The 16,082-nt window shown below is 41.2% G+C and overlaps 1 long non-coding RNA gene across 1 annotated transcript in view; it reads right to left on the bottom strand.

Annotated features, from left to right (window-relative positions):
* Positions 1 to 7,607: 7,607 nt before the first annotated feature.
* Positions 7,608 to 16,082, bottom strand: part of LOC149125610 (uncharacterized) — a 30,996-nt gene continuing 22,521 nt past the window's right edge. Inside the window, exon 3 of the long non-coding RNA XR_016237176.1 lies at positions 7,608 to 7,940. This is a non-coding gene — a long non-coding RNA (uncharacterized LOC149125610). The remainder of the gene's footprint in view (positions 7,941 to 16,082) is intronic.

The following is a 16,082-nucleotide window of genomic DNA, read 5'->3' on the forward strand; positions in this document are numbered from 1 at the left end:
AGTAGAAAGAACGGTCCATCAAAGAAGGAGGTACCTTTCTCTGAAGGGAGGAGAGAACTTCCACTTTGACTACGACCTTGTCTAAATAAGATCAATGTCCACAAACTCAAAAGGCTTCCATAGCCTTGGCACCTCATGACAAGAGCCTAGGGTGGTTACTGATGCCATAAACAAGAGTGTCAATTTGTTAAGGCAACAACAGGAGTCACTGTGCACTTACACTCCGTGTAGTATCTCTGTCCTTACTATGTTGTCCAATGTGAATTAATGCTATACCTAGTACTCAAACAGTACTTTACACTTTAGATGTCTGTGTAGGTGCAAACTGTTGAAATCTTTACTTAATATATGCTAAACTGATCTTCTGTATATAAAGAGAATTGAAAATGAATCTTGATGTGAATGGAAGGGGAGAGGGAGCGGGAGAGGGGAGGGTTGCGGGTGGGAGGGAAGTTATGGGGGGGGAGCCATTGTAATCCATAAGCTGTACTTTGGAAATTTATACTTATTAAATAAAAGTTAAAAAAATTTATGAGACAGTCACAGAAATATGATGTTGATATTTAAGATATTAAGCAATCACTATTGTTTTTCAGGTGTGATGATGGTGCTGGCACTGTGATTTTGAAAATTATTCCTTTTGTGTTGTGATAACACTACAGAAGTAATAGGTGAAAGGTCTGATAGTAAAAATTCAGTTGGAAGACGAGGAAAGAATGGCCAGGGGAATGCTTAAGACCAGATTGACCATGATAACTGTGGAAGCTGAATAATGGGCACATGGAAATTCATTCCATTATTCTCTCTGCTTTTGTAAATTTTGGACTTTTGCCTAATAAAAAATTCAGTTTCCAAAAGAAAAATAAAAAGCTCATTGGCAGTTTGTTCACCAGCATTATGCAAGCCTCATTTGATTGGCAGAACTTCTCTCTTTAGTTTCTTGAATTCACAACAGTCCCATGGCAACAGTGTTTCCTGAAATCTTCCCTGTGCAGTTTGAGTGGATCTAACAATTTCGACTCACACGTTCCCTGAGAACTTGGTGTTGCTCTTCTACCTTCTGGTGTTGAATGTTGCTGTGGAGATGAATACGATGTCAGCCTGATTTTTTTTTTCTACTCCAAGTTAAGTCATCCTTTCGCTACACAAAGAATTGTTTTATCTTTTTTAGGGTTCAATAGTTTCACAAGGATATTGCTTGTTTGTGATGGCCTGGATCGACGTTCCTTGGCACACGAAGTGCATTGCCAGTTATGTGGAGTTCTATCTTACACTGTTGGGATTTTCTTCCATTGTTCATGTTTGTCATAGAGAACTCCAGTTTGAGAGTCTGGACTCTCCTTTTCTTGCCTCTTGTGTCCATTATTTATATCATTAGAATTTTTAAGGTATATTTTTTTCTTTTTTTAAAAGATTTTATGTACTTATTTGAGAGGTAGAGTTACAGACAGTGAGAGGGAGAGAGAGAAAAAGATCTTCCATCCACTGGTTCACTCCTCAATTGGCCACAACGGCCAGAGCTGAGCCGATCTAAAGCCAGGAGCCAGGAACTTCCTGAAGGTCTCCCACATGGGTGCAGGAGCCCAAGCACTTGGGCCATCTTCTACTGCTCTCCCAGGCCACAGCAGAGAGCTGGATTGGAAGTGGAACAGCCGGGACTAGGACCAGCGCCCTTATGGGATGCCAGCGCCACAGGCAGAGGATTAACCTACTGCTGCGCCACAGCACTGGCCCCAAGGTATCTTTTTTCTTCACGTTGTTGTGTCTTCATTTCATGATTACTCATTCCCTACATTGTAGTTCAATTTTCCCATTTACCATTAACTTCTTACGTCTCTTCTGGGTCCCTATATTTTGCCATTTGGGTCTTCTTTCTTCAAGGTAATTGTTCTGTTGAGTACATTTGCCGTTCTAATTCATGGAAAGTCGTTCATACATGGCTTTCACCTGCTCGCAAGCGTTCTCTACCTACCAGGTAGTTAAGTTGCTCTTTCCCATATTTTTTCCATATAGGATCTTTCCATCAATGCTTTTTTTAAAACTGTTCATGACTGAATTAATTGCCGTGTCCTAAGCCAGCTATTTCCCAGGGCTCTTTTATCAGGGAGGGGCCAGGTGACCTTCCAGGCTCCACTCACTTCTCTGCAGCCCCAGAAAACACTGCTTTCTGCAAAGACAGCTCCCCTCTGGAGTCCCCATTCAGCCCTCTCCTTATTTCAGGGTGCCAAGCAGAAGAGGAGCACTTGGGCATTGGTCCTGCAAACCTCAATTCCTGAACAATCCTGCTAACTTTAGCACTTGCCATGAGCCCTTCATGTTCAGGATGAATATTTTTGCTGGCACTCTGCGATCTGCCATCTCTCAACATTCTCTGTGCTGCTGCTTTTTACTTCCTCCTGTGCAGCTACTGCCCAATTTCAGCGTCCCTTGGCAGCCTTTACAGGTGTTGCAGAGTCTATATTTGTCTCCTTTTTTTTTTTTTTTGAAAATGCAAAGAATCTTCATTTTCTGTTTGTTTTTCTGTCTTTTCCTTTTGTATAATTCCTAGGACAAGAAAGGAGGAAATGCTGCTATATGAAGTCTGGTTCATACCAGAAAACTGACATTTTTAAGAATATACTCTTGAGAAGCTTTATGCTTTCCATTTTCTTGTGGTTGCCTTTCGTTTCGTTACTCTGGTTTTAATGAATTTACCCTCTATAAAAAGAGTTCAGTTTCTTATCACACGCCATGTGTATAAAACTTGTTTAGTCCATCAGAGGCTTTCTTAGTGAGAGTACACCATCTCATCTGGGAACGCATAAAAATAATGTAAAGGGAATGATAAGCCCAGATGCAATAGAATTCTTCCACTCAGTCAGTCCTGAGACGGAAGCAGGATTATTGCAAAGCAACTTATGATGCCTTACCAGCTGCTGCATTGGATCCTGCTTAAACTCTGCAAGATGACAGGATGAACTTATTCTCTTTCATATAATGAAACCAGGATCTTTCATGGTCAGTAAGAGTGTGGAAGCATCTGGATTCATTGACTGCAACAGACCTTAATAGTGTGTAACTCGCTGGGGGAAAATTGTGTGTATCATATTGTCATTTTGCATCTGTTACTCTGATTAGGATCATTGTAATACATTCAAATTCATTAATGGTGGCTACTTTGGATCCCTAAATAATTAATGAAATCATAGGTGTTTCCCTAAGCAACAAGCTGATGCCACTGTGTATTAGGCAGTGCCGTGAGCTCGAAATAAACAGCTCTGACACAGTTGCAGCTGCTTTGCCACACACCTCCCCTTGTACCAGCTTTCCTTGGCTAAAACTAGAAAAACAGATCAAGGGACAGCAGTACAAATCAAAGAGGAGAGTAAAGCAGGCTATGTGAGTGGTGATGGCTCTAAATGCAGAGTGCCAGGCCCCAACTCATCCACTGACAACCTCTGGATGGTAGGGTCTGGGATCACCATTTTAATAGACAACACAGTGAATTTTTATGCCGTATATACTGAGAAGCTCTAGTTAGAGACCTCTCTCCCAGAAAAAGTCAATAAAATAGAGAAATCTTAGCCCACCAGTACACAGACTTTTCTAACTCCAAAAGCCGATATGATTGCAAGACATAAGGAAAGAATTTATCTTCATTCTGAAACATAAAAAACAGGACCAGAGTTGTGGCACAGTGCGTTAATCTACCACTCGTGGTGCCTGCACCCCATATCCAAGTGCCAACTTCAGTCCTGAATGGCTGCTTCTGATTCAGCTCCCTGCTAATGTGCCTGAGAAAGCAGCGGAAATTGGCCCAAGTGCTTGGGCTCCTATCATCCACATGGGTGACCAGGATGGAGTTCCTGTCTCCTGGATGCAGACTGGCCTAACCCTGGCTATTGTGGCCATTTAGAGACTGAAACAGCGAATGGAAGCTTGCTCTCTCTCTCTTTCTCTCTCTCTCCCCTCCCTCCCTATCTCTGTCACTCTGTTTTTCAAATAAACAAATCCTTAGAAACAAATCTTCCCCTACTCAATTTTGGTGATTGCTCCTCCCACTTCAGTTTCACTCTGTGAGTAGCTGCCCACATGTGAGGCAAAAGTGTTAATATTCTGAGGCTTATCCAAGAATAAGCTTAATGGAATAAAAAAGATAAGTCAGTTTATTAGGCTGTGATTAAAAAGGCACACACAATTAACTGTGCAAGTGCTTGTTTCCCAATTTCCCCAGGACAGTGATTCTTGGCAGAGTATTCAATTTATCTGCATTTCATCAAAACGGGAGACCCTACAAATAAATGGCAGTGGCATATCCTGGGGCACTGAAGAGGTCATGAGACGATCTATTATCCACACAGACTGCAAGTGCTAATAAAGACAATGCCCTGGAACTATGGGCTTTGGGTGTATTTCTAAATATCTCAAGAGGAGATGGGGACATGAGAAGGGAGGGAAAGGAAAATAGAAAGTGAAGTTTGGGTAGGTGAGCAAGAGAAAAGACCAAGGCACTTAGCCCAATTCACATCTGAGAAAGCACTCTGCTGGGGGAGGCACTCAGTCTGGGTGGCCTTTCCTCCTGGCTGCACCTTTAAAAAATGGAAAGTACCCACAGGTGAGCTCAGTAGTCTCTGCCACTACCATCATTCGAAAATCAATCAGCTGCACATGGAGCTAGGAGGCCCAGAGGATCAGTGCAAACTCCAGGTGTCTACTCACACAGCAAACTATGCCATGGGCCCACAAGGGCTAAGGCAAGGAGCAGGGCTTGCAAACGGAAATGAGTGTTGAGAAAAAGCAAATGTTAGCAAAATGTTACTAATAGCTGCCATTTGTCAGGCCTTGCTAGATGTCAAGCACTTACAGACAATCCTGGACTTAGCACAGTTTGACTTAAGATGCTTTGACTTTATGATGTTGCTAAAGCAATAAGCATTCAGTAGAAACTGCACTTGGAATCTTGAATTTTGAGCTTTCCCCAAGCTGGTGATATGTGGGGTGATGCCGTCTAGGGATGCAGTGGCAGTGAACCGCGGCCCCGGCCAGCCATGCAAGCACAAGGGGGAAACAACTGATGTTCTGCATTGTGCTGTGTTGCTCAGCTGGGACATCCGGCAAGTTAGGAGTATTAAATGCACTTTTGACTTCAGGTATTTTCAACTTCTGATGGGTTTATCAGGACTCTGCTCCACTGTAAGTGAAGGAGCGTCTGTATCTATTGAAGTTTAATCCTCACAAAAACCTTCCCAGCTTGCACTCATTTTACTACTGAGAAAGTGAAATGTGTAATAAGGACACTCATGTGGTGAGTAGCAGAATCAGGATATGGACCACGTATACCTAATACCAAACTCCATGCTATTCGTCACAACTCTACTACAGAAGATGCTCTGTCTCTTGAGTGGTGTCTGTTTGCCCCTCTGGTGAGTAACACAGGAGGAAAGCATCTGCATCCATGACTCCACACTCAATCTAGCTAGATGAGGGATGCTCAGAGATACAGAGCATGGCCTGTGGCTGACTTTGGCCATGACAGCACAGCTGACCTTCTGGATGAGAACTGAGATCAGAAGTCAAGAATCTCTGCTTCCATTACGTGTAAGCTATGTGAAAAACAACAAAATTCATTAAGTATATGACTTATTTTTTCTTTCTTGATCATATGATCACAGTGTTACACATAATATAGCCTGGCACATAGTAAGTTCTCCCAAATTGCATGATGAATGAATCAATTCACAAAGAAATAAACATCTACATATTCCTCTGCAGGAAGTCATTGCACATGGGGCAACACACCAACCTCAGCATCATTCATCCTTTTCACCATATGTGTGCCCCAAACTTCCCCACCAGTAAAGCGAGATGGCTTGGTCATAGCTAATTACATAAAGTGCCAACAGCAATAATACATAAGGTTCATGCCTTGAGAATTCCCAGGCTAATGACTCACACCGCCAGGGTTGTTTGTACCTGGCCATTATTTTTTGGCTTTTCCTCGCATTTCATTTTTACTATAGGAATCAATATAGGCTTCTAATCATTTGTTCTTTGACCTGAATCATATGGATTTACACACACTTTTCAAGGCCATGGAATCATTTTCTTGGATTTTCCACAGTATAAGGATCAATTTTAACTAATCAGAGCTAATTAGAGATCACAAACCCTCCCAGTCTTTATCTAGAACCTATGCAAGTTTTAAAACATTGACATGATTTTCCAGCTGACTCAAAGTTTATTTCATGGCAAGTATTAAAAGGACCCACATTTAGCAAATAATCTTTAGCTGTGCACCTTTCAATTGACAGATGGCTTAATGAGGCGAGGAAGTACTAGAAGTTATACCTCCTAAGATTCAAACATGTTATCACTATCAGATGTATGATCTTATTAAAAGAAATCACTAAGCCACACTAAAATTCAGTTTGCCCAACTGAGACATGAAGTGTTAAACTCTACTAGTTTTAAAAAAAAACCTTGATGTGTCATTTCATTTGATCTTTCTTATTCCATTAGTTTGCCTTGTTTACCAACAAGGTTGGAAATTACCTGAGGATACACCATTAATTTCTTGCTTCAGTTCCATTGCTTCCAGAACACTGTTAAACACCAAAAGCTGATCAGCAGTCAGCTAGATTTAAGTAAATCAAGGTTTCCTGTGTTTCCCTACCACAAATGGAAAAGCCTTCCCAAATTTACATAAAGAATACTCTTCGAGAATCAGAACAATATGTTGCATTTATATGGGTTTTCCCTTTTTGTTTTATTGCTCAGATACGTGTACTCCTTTAATGAATGTGTGTGTACATACTTTAAAAAAAAAATCTGTGCTTCCTTCTCTCTTGGTTAAAAATTCTAGTGGTGTTTACATGATTTCTCCAAGTGAAATTTTCATTGAAAATGGAGAATGCTCAATTTCTGCTTGCACTCAGTAATTTAAAATTCATGACAATTAACAAATGAGTCACAGGCATCCCTCCTGTAACTAATGCATTGGAAGCCAAATTCATCAATTACAGCAAGGATACAGTATCTACTTAACCAAACAGCCAGGCTTCTTAGACTTTGCACCGTTTTTGTTTGTTTGCTTTGCCATTCTCTTTCTATGTGTTCTATTCACAAATTGTCTCCCATGAAGGTGTTTCCCCACTGTATTGCCACTTGGCTGTCTATACATAACTGCGTGGTAACGCAACAGAAGCACAATGGACAGAGCCAATTCCAGTCTTCTCAATTTGCAACTACAGCTTGAGAAGAATCTTGTATCAGGGTGTTACATGCTAGCTTTAATGTGAGTGTTGTAGTCTGAAACGAAAATTATTTGTACAGCTGGAATATAACATTTGCATAAGTTACAATTAAAAGGGAAAATATAATTACAAATTTTCAACTTAATTTGAATGGTTTTTGAAATGCTCATTTGGCATAGGCAACAGCTTGCAGACAAACAGAACACACTCTTGGAGTTGCAGTCCTTTGTCTGGGTACCAGTGGCATAGTGAGCTCATTTTAAAGGGCTTGCTTTAACCCCTCAATCGCAACAGCAGCAAGCACTGAGAACCGAAAGTACAAGACACTGTTTGTTTTCAAAACAAGATTACAACATACACAGTGATTCATAAATATTTGCATCTTTTAATTGTTTCTAAAAATGAAGTGGCAAGTGGCATCACGCAGGAATGCTATTTCTCCCGTGGAGCGAATGAGCAGCAGAATTTTAACTAGTTTCATTCCCTCTCAGCTCTCAAATCTGAGAGCTTCGGTCGCATCTCCTGTACAATGTTTCCCTCATATCACAGTCTCTTTAATGGCTCCTGTTTCCGATTGTTTTTCTCCTTAATTACATGTCTTTTTCTTATAGTTACTTCCTGCTGAAGGCATGTCATTCTTCCCAGACGGTGTCCGCTAGGTGTCCATGGACTGAGTCCATTCGTTCTTTCATTTTCAGAATTTCTTTCCTAAGAAGCAAAGGGATCCTTTTATTAGCTTCCAACATGAAAAATCAAAATTCTCATGAAATACATTGTTCATCATGTTTACATGCAGCCCAGCTTCCCCAAAACCATGATCACTGTGATTATTATGTAACACGCATTGTATCGCATCAATGAGGATTGAAAAAGAGGGGAAAAGGAGAAAATTATTTCGTTCAGTCTTTCCCAGGGAAAAAAATGCATTCAAGAAGACATAGAAACCAAAAAATTACACAATTACGCCTTTTTATTTTCCTGATCCTTTTTTCACAGCTATATCCAAATAATGAGACACCAGAAGATACTCTCAGAAAAAAAATGAATTATGAAAACTCATCCTTTGTTCTATTTACCCCAGAATCTGAAAAGAAAACTCTCTGGGGAACAAAAAACCATGAAGAAATAATATAACTTTATTTCATTTCAGCCTTTCCCTAAGAAAGCACAAAGATGCTCAGTGATCAAGAGTATTATTAAGTAGCATGATTCTTTTTTACTCTAAGCAACTCTGTCTACTTAAGGAATAACAAATGCAGGACAATGAGAGGTCCACCTCACCACCTTCAAGAAAATTCTGCTGAAATACTTGCTGAAACTAATGAGGAGACTACCTATATGAAGTCCTATTACACAGTCATCTTTTGGGCAGCAGATTTAGAATAACTTTGTCTCTCAAAACTGGGATATAAATATAACAAATATATGGTAAATATATATGGATAAGTGTAATTGACATTGGAAAAAAATTCCAAAGCTTTAGCAAATTATAGCCTGGAACTATCTCTTGGGCCAACAACTTTCCCTTTTCTTTCCTCTTTGATTCATAATAGATAATTGCATCAGACCCTAAGTTCAAAGTCATAAGTCAGAACAAGTCATTTCCTAGAACAATATTTCCACAATGGTAGAACATTTACCACCAGTGAGATATGTTGCCTCATTTCCCAATATTTCAGTGGCTATCTGTTCATTTGTTAAACTATGCCATCTTTTGATTCCACCAACTTCATTAGTTAGAATAAGGCTAAATTATTCCATTGCACAAAGATTTGAGAAAAATACCACAAATGGAACGTAGGTATAACAAAAATCATGAAAGAGGCACACAAATGACTAAAGTCGAGGAGCGCATACCAGAAAATCACTTCTCCTTCAGGGGCTGAATTCCTAAGGGGGAAAAATGTGCTTCTCAAAAAAAAAAAAAAAAAAAAAAAAAAAAAAAAAAAGGAAGAAAATTAAAACCGCTGGGAAAAGCAAAGTATTTCTGATTTTTGCCTTTCTTCTTGATTCACAGAAAGCATTTCTCAAAAAAGACTAAAAGCACCACAGCACAGGGATTTTCTTTGAATGCTAAGAGAGGGTTTGGGCAGAAAGGCGCAGCACTTCTTCCTGAAGAAGCCTTCCAAGAAACTTTGGGGCAAAGGAGAGCCTCTGCCAAGTTGAGGAGGAGCTGTGGGTTGCTTCTGCTGGCTCTACTGGTCTCCTCAGGGCAGGGTTGCTGTGATGCTGCCCAGCAAGCCAGGGCTGCCTACAAGTGAGAGGACTGCATGGGATTCCTGCATCTGGGAACAGATGAGGGTGGTGAGCCAGGCAGCCATCTTTATCTCGTGGTGCACCCACCTTCCACATCTCTTGCTCTTCCTCCCCCTGTCCTCCCCTTCCTTCCATTCCCTTTTTCCTCTTCTGTCTTTGGCCAGTTGAAATGACTATGACTGTATAGAAGCCTAGCTTTTTTATTTTTATTTTTATATAAAACGTTTTGCTTTAAATCTGGGTAACTTCATAGCTTATGATTCTGATTCTCCAAAGAGTCTAGAAATAGATGAAAAATAGGTTTTTTTCGCTTGCATATGGTCCTAGGATAGATACATTGTGTGATTCCATACCCATTCCCACCCTAACCACAGAAAATGGAGAAACAAGTAGTCCAAAGGCAAAAGAATGATGATTCCCCCCTTGGAGGGAAGAGTAGCACTTATAACACATTATAAGAGTGACTGCGGGGCTGAGGCTGTGACGTAGTGAGTAAAGCTACTGCCTGCAGTGCCAGCATCCCATATGAGCACCGGTTTGAGTCCTGGCTGCTCCACTTTCCATCCAGCTCTCTGCTATAGCCTGGGATAACAGTGGAAGATGGCCCAAGTCCTCGGGCCCCTGCACCCGCGTGGGAGACCTGGAAGAAGCTCCTGGCTCCTGGCTTCAGATCGGCGCAGCTCTGGCTGTTGTGGCCAATTGGAGAGTGAACCAGCGGATGGAAGACACTTCTCTCTCTCTCTCTCTCTCTCTCTCTGTGTGTGTGTGTGTGTGTCTGTAACTCTGACGAAAATAAATAAATCTTAAAAAAAAAAAAAAAGAGTAGCTGTGGTGAGGAGTGGAGGACAGGGGAAAAAGAAGACCCTCAAGAAGGGCACTGCAGATAATCCCTGCACTGTGTATTGTTTGTACTCTCTAGAAGGAGCCATGCCACTTCCAATGGTAATCAGGGAACTCTAGAACAATTCACTATTAATACAAAACAGATCAAAAACAGATCCTTCATTAAATGTTTCTTTACACTCTTTCACATAAGCAACACATCATAGAGCAAATGTCAAAATGCATGTAGAGGCCAGCGCTGCGGCTCACTAGGCTAATCCACCTGTGGCGCCAGCACCCCAGGTTCTAGTCCCTGTTGGGGCACCAGATTCTGTCCCGGTTGCTTCTCTTCCAGTCCAGCTCTCTGCTGTGGCCCGTGGCGGCCATGTGGGGGGTGAACCAATGGAAGGAAGACCTTTCTCTCTGTCTCTCTTTCTCTCTCACTGTCTAACTCTGCCTGTCCAAAAACAAACAAACAAAAAAAAAATGCATGTAGAGGGTAGAGCAAGGTTTTTCATACCAGATTCCTTAGAGCCCTACAGGGAGGTGGGAGCTGTAAGGTGGAAGGAAGGGACATCAGGTAGAAAGCTCTCCAGGATCTATCACCCCCTTAAACTCACAGCTCCACTTTTATCTCTTTTATTTATAGCAATCACTGAAGATTTCATTTGATTTTAAAAAATATAATTTTAAAATTTGAAAAAATATTTGTGTGCCTAGATTGACCATGGGAAAATAGGAAACAAATTTTAAGGTTTGTGAATGTTTCTTCAGACTGATCATTTCTTATCAATGCCTCAAAAAGTTCAAAATAAATGCTGCTCTTCTGTGGGATCCACTTCCATTAGCCTTGTGAATCACACCCTACTCCTTTTACCTCCAAGAACTTGAACTGAATCGGGGAGAATTGCTGGAGCAAGGGGATACATGGAACACATCAAATGGATTGCTGTCCCTTTATGGTTTTATATAAAATTGCCAAGGTACTAAGACTTGTGTCTGACATGAGTCACATAAGTTTAAATATTTCCTTCATACAGAAATGACAACATTCAAGAGTAGTTTAGGTAAAAGAAACTCATTAATTTCAAACAGGAAATTATTCCCCACAGGAAAACATTCTTTAATTGGAGCATTGTGATGGCACAGAAAAATATCATGAGTGTACCAATTAGAAGGAAGTCATGAGAGTTCAGGCAATGAAACATGAATAACTTCAATTCAATGTATGTGAAAAGTGGAGAGGCTCTAAATTTGTTAGAGATGACCATACGTGGCAGGTGGCTTCCAGGGCTAAGGCTTACTGCCTTCATGATCTTGACAGCTAGGAAGAAACCCCAAAGGCTGCTTATCCTGGATAAAGCCATTCCAGACAAATGGGAAGACTGTCATCTGCATGGATGAGGTCTTTTAGAGCCATGTTTCTAGAACTTCTTGGAATCATTCCAGTGGAACAATACTCAGGAATCACTTCCACTCCTCCTGGGGCATGAGTGGGAGCAAGTATAGAAGAGTAACCCTTTGTCATAAGGAATGAGGAAAGGGGAACTGGTTTGGATAAGGGACATTGTAAATGTCAGTTCACATTACAACCACAAAAGTGGAGACCTGCCCTATCAGAACTATGGCAGGTTAGTCCACAGAACAGCCACAGAACAGCAGATGTCAGATAGACTTTCAGCCACAGACTGGAAACTGTTACCCAGCAGGACTATTAGTGAATTTTTTATATCTGTTTGCTTTCTTGTATGATACGTGCTTTATACTGGGCCTTCAGTCTGGTTTTGTCATTTCCAAAGTTTCTGAATGACAGCATCATACCCACCTTTCAGGAAGAGTTCAGCCCCAATTCAAATTTCCCTTCCTTCCCCAGAGTTCATGAGTCCTCATTTGTGTTACAGGCACTATTCAAGCCTCTAGCACACCAACTTACAGGGAAATGAAGGGAGAGAACAGTCCTTGCTTGAACCAAAGGGCAGAATAAGGACATACATCTAGCAAACCCATGGTATGCACCCGGGATGCGTGCAACTGTTGTCACTGACTGGATTACAAGACCCAGGATGACAGGAGAAGAGAGACTGGGGCACTGTGTGGCATCAATCTCTTGTATATATCCCCATTCTAGCCTCTATGGATGGCTGCTTGGGTCCTTTTAGACAGATGAGTAACAGCATGGATTCTAAAGCCAGTTCCCTGGTTCAAATCTCAATTCTGTCACCTACTGGTTGCCTTGAGTGAGTCCGTTAACCTGTCTGGCCTCAATGGAGAAGATAACAACTCATGCCTCACTAATCTGTTGTGAAAATTACACAAGGTAATGTTTGTAAAGCTCTTCCAGAAGTGACAGACACATAGCAAGCATCATGTAAGAAAGAACTATTATATTTGGGAAGAGAGACAGTGGAAAGTAAAAAATGAAAATTCTTCAATTTGGGGACAGAAGCCTCTCTTATTCAGAACCATTGAGAGAAAACTTGTCAAGAGACTGATCTACCTAACTCTGTCATTGACAGGAGCCTACGGTGGTCCCAGCAGCAGTCTCTGTGCTTTAGAGAGGCAACGATCTTTGGATAGATTGGCTCTCAACGGAGGCACAGTAGCCTGCAGCAGAAGCAATGATCATCGCCAAGGGTTGTCAGTGAAACCCAAATGTGGTGTCACAGATATCCAGGGTATGCAGTGGAAGCAACCAATGAGACTGAAGGAAGTGCTGACACCCAGTGGAGATCTGTACAGTGTCACAGTAGGCAGTGGTCAAAAACACAAAAGTAATCAGTACTCAGTGGACAGCACAGGTGTGTCCATGACACATGCTCACGGGGAAACTCTAGGTCAACCAGAAACACTTGGATGTATGGCTTTGCCTTTGTATAGTTTTGTTCTGTGACTTCAGTGTGGTGACATCCTAGAATTATCATTGGTGTGGCTTTGTCTTTACAGAAGAGAAACATTGAGAAATCACTCAAAGCCCAAGCTTTGGATTCAGACAGACCTGTATCCACTCAACTGAGACTATTTACTGTGCATTTCTGCTGTGCCACAGGGTCTGCTGCAGCTGCTGAAACTGCTACAGTGAGCAAGGCACAAAAGATTCCCCCTCTCACAGACAGGGACATAGCCAGTAAACCAGTAAGGGAATAAATTAGTGAGATCTCTCCTGTGGTGAGAGCTGCAAAGGCAGTAAGGAGGGCCACCATGTGTGAATACGGAGCAGGGGGAGCTACTTACACCTGGCAGCCAAGGCAAGTCTCTCATTCACGGAGAGGGCTCAGGGGCCAGGAAGAGACAGCTCAAGGCAGGGCTGCAGATAGAGTGAGGGACCTCAAGGAAGGAAGAACTTGGTAGACTGAGAGAACCAGGAAGAGCAAGGCTAAAGCAAGGTTGAGCAGACCATGATCCGGAGGCCATGTCCAGCCTGCTCTTATTGATATGAATGAAGTGTTACTGGAACACAATCCCATTCATTTGTTCATTTATGCTGCTTTCATGCTCGAATGGCACAGTTCAGTAGTTGTGACAGATATCCTATGGCCAGAACAGCCTGAAATATTTGCTACCTGGCCCTTTACAGAGATAGCATGTTGACTCTGGCCTAAAGCAAAGCGTGACAGCAACAGAAACTGGCATTTAAGGGGGAATGGGAGTGGCAGACTCTGCAGGACCTTGTAAACCATGGAGAAGGCCTTGGGTTGCGTTTGAAGTGTAATTGGAAGACACTGGGAGGGTTCAAGCAGGGGAGGCCTGTGATTTTACCTGTGTTCTTACAAGGCCACTCCGGGAGCTGTGAGGAGATGGACTGTAGGGGCAAAGTGGCAGCAGGGAAGCCAATTAAGTGACTACTGCTGAGCCCAGTGAGAGATGAAGGTGCCTCTATGAATGAGGATGGTAGAGTGTGGACAGGACAAGTAGTCAAGATGTGTTATTGCAGCTGTAACGCGCATGAGAATCCCAACTTTAGTGTAACCATAGACAAGTTACTCAAACTCTTTAAGCCTCAGTTTCTTTCCAACAAAAACCCTCAAAGCACAATTGCATGATTAGATTTAAAAGTGCACATGAAGCACCTGTCACAAAACACATGTTCAATAAATGTTGGCTCTGATGACTTTAGCTGTGGTTATTGTTAACTGGAGAGGAGTTGAGGACACGCTCATTACTCTATCTCCCCAAAGATGTGTGTGACACATCATAGATGCTTCATAAATGTTCATTGATTAAATTATTATTTTTTTAAGAGGGGTAGAAGCTGGCACTGTGACATAGTGCCCTGCAGTGTCAGCAATCCCATATGGGCACCAGCTCATGTCCTGCTGCTCCTCTTCTGATCCAGCTCTTTGCTTATAGCCTGGGAAAGCAGTAGAGGATGACTCAAGTCCTTAGGTCTCTGCACCCATGTGGGAGACCCAGAAGAAACTCCTGGCTCCTGGCTTCAGATCGGCTCAGCTCTGACCATTGCGGTCATTTGGGGAGTGAACCAATGGATGGAAGACCTTTCTCTCTGTCTCCTCTCTCTCTCTCTCTCCTTTTCTGTAACTCTATCTCTCAAATAAATAAATAAAATCACTAAAAATGAAAGAAAGAAAAGAGGAGTATTATTCACTGTACTGTTTTTGCCTGAAGTGCTTTTTTTTTAGGATTAACATAGTATGTTTTCATGAAAAATTCTGGACACACAGTGCTAGTTGTCTCTAAAGAGCTGGTGTCCAGCACATTATGCAGTGCTAAGGAAATCTCAAATGCTACTCACTGGGAAACCTCTGGCTTGATGAAATGTATTCATGATTGTAATAATGTGTTAAGTCTAAACTACAAAGTCCACAACGCTCCAGAAACTCAATCATATCAGGTACCTACATATCAGGAATCTGCCACAGAGAAGACCCAACATGAGTCAAAAGCCATTGTTCTAAGGTATCAAGCTGTTTCCAGCCTTATTTTAAACCAGTTGGACATTCTGATCCCTGTCCAGCCTTTTGAAGAGGCCCTACTTTCTATCTTTATCTTCATCTTTTTATTGACTCATTATGCTGCCTACAAAAAGACATTTATTAAAATTGGAACTTCTGAATTATTTGTCAACTTTCTTATTCTTTGGCATCACCACTTGCCAAGAAAGACTTGAAATCTGATTTTAAGAAGTTAAATTTTATCATCCTGAAATGATCAATACCATCTAAACAATGATTTCAAATGAAATTACATTTGACATATATATTTTCAAATGAAAAAAGATACCTATAAGGCAGATATATACTTCATAGTGACTTCTATTTTTTTAAAGTGGTTAAATATCACAATGGTCATACAGTACAAAATTATAAAATCTTTAAAACGCCAACAAAATAAAAATATTACAAGGCTCATTTACCTGTTGTAGTCACCATTACTGAAGCTGTCCCCACCATATACATGTTGCTATATCTCAAAGGTAACAAACTAAGACTAAATGAGAAAATGTTTTAGAGTGGCCACCAAATCAACAGTAGTAGTAGTAGTAGTATGCAAACCTATCAATTATAACTAAAGTACTCAAAAAATATGGGAAAATAAGAAAAACATTTTAAATGAAGTGCATTAAAGATAAGAATTCCTTATGATAGTAAAGAAAAGGTAGAAATCCTTGAAGCATCAGGGAACAGCCATAGGGAGGGAGTTTTTGTGTTTTGTTTTTTTTTTTACACGAAGCCTGGCATCTCACAAATAACGTATGTTCCATATTATGTGGCAGTTGCTATGGTAACAACCTTTATTTTCTGAAACAGTACACAG

The sequence above is a fragment of the Oryctolagus cuniculus genome, chromosome 7 (genome assembly GCF_051225735.1).
Source record: "Oryctolagus cuniculus isolate XC-2025 breed Fujian yellow rabbit chromosome 7, ASM5122573v1, whole genome shotgun sequence".
Lineage (NCBI taxonomy): Eukaryota > Metazoa > Chordata > Mammalia > Lagomorpha > Leporidae > Oryctolagus > Oryctolagus cuniculus.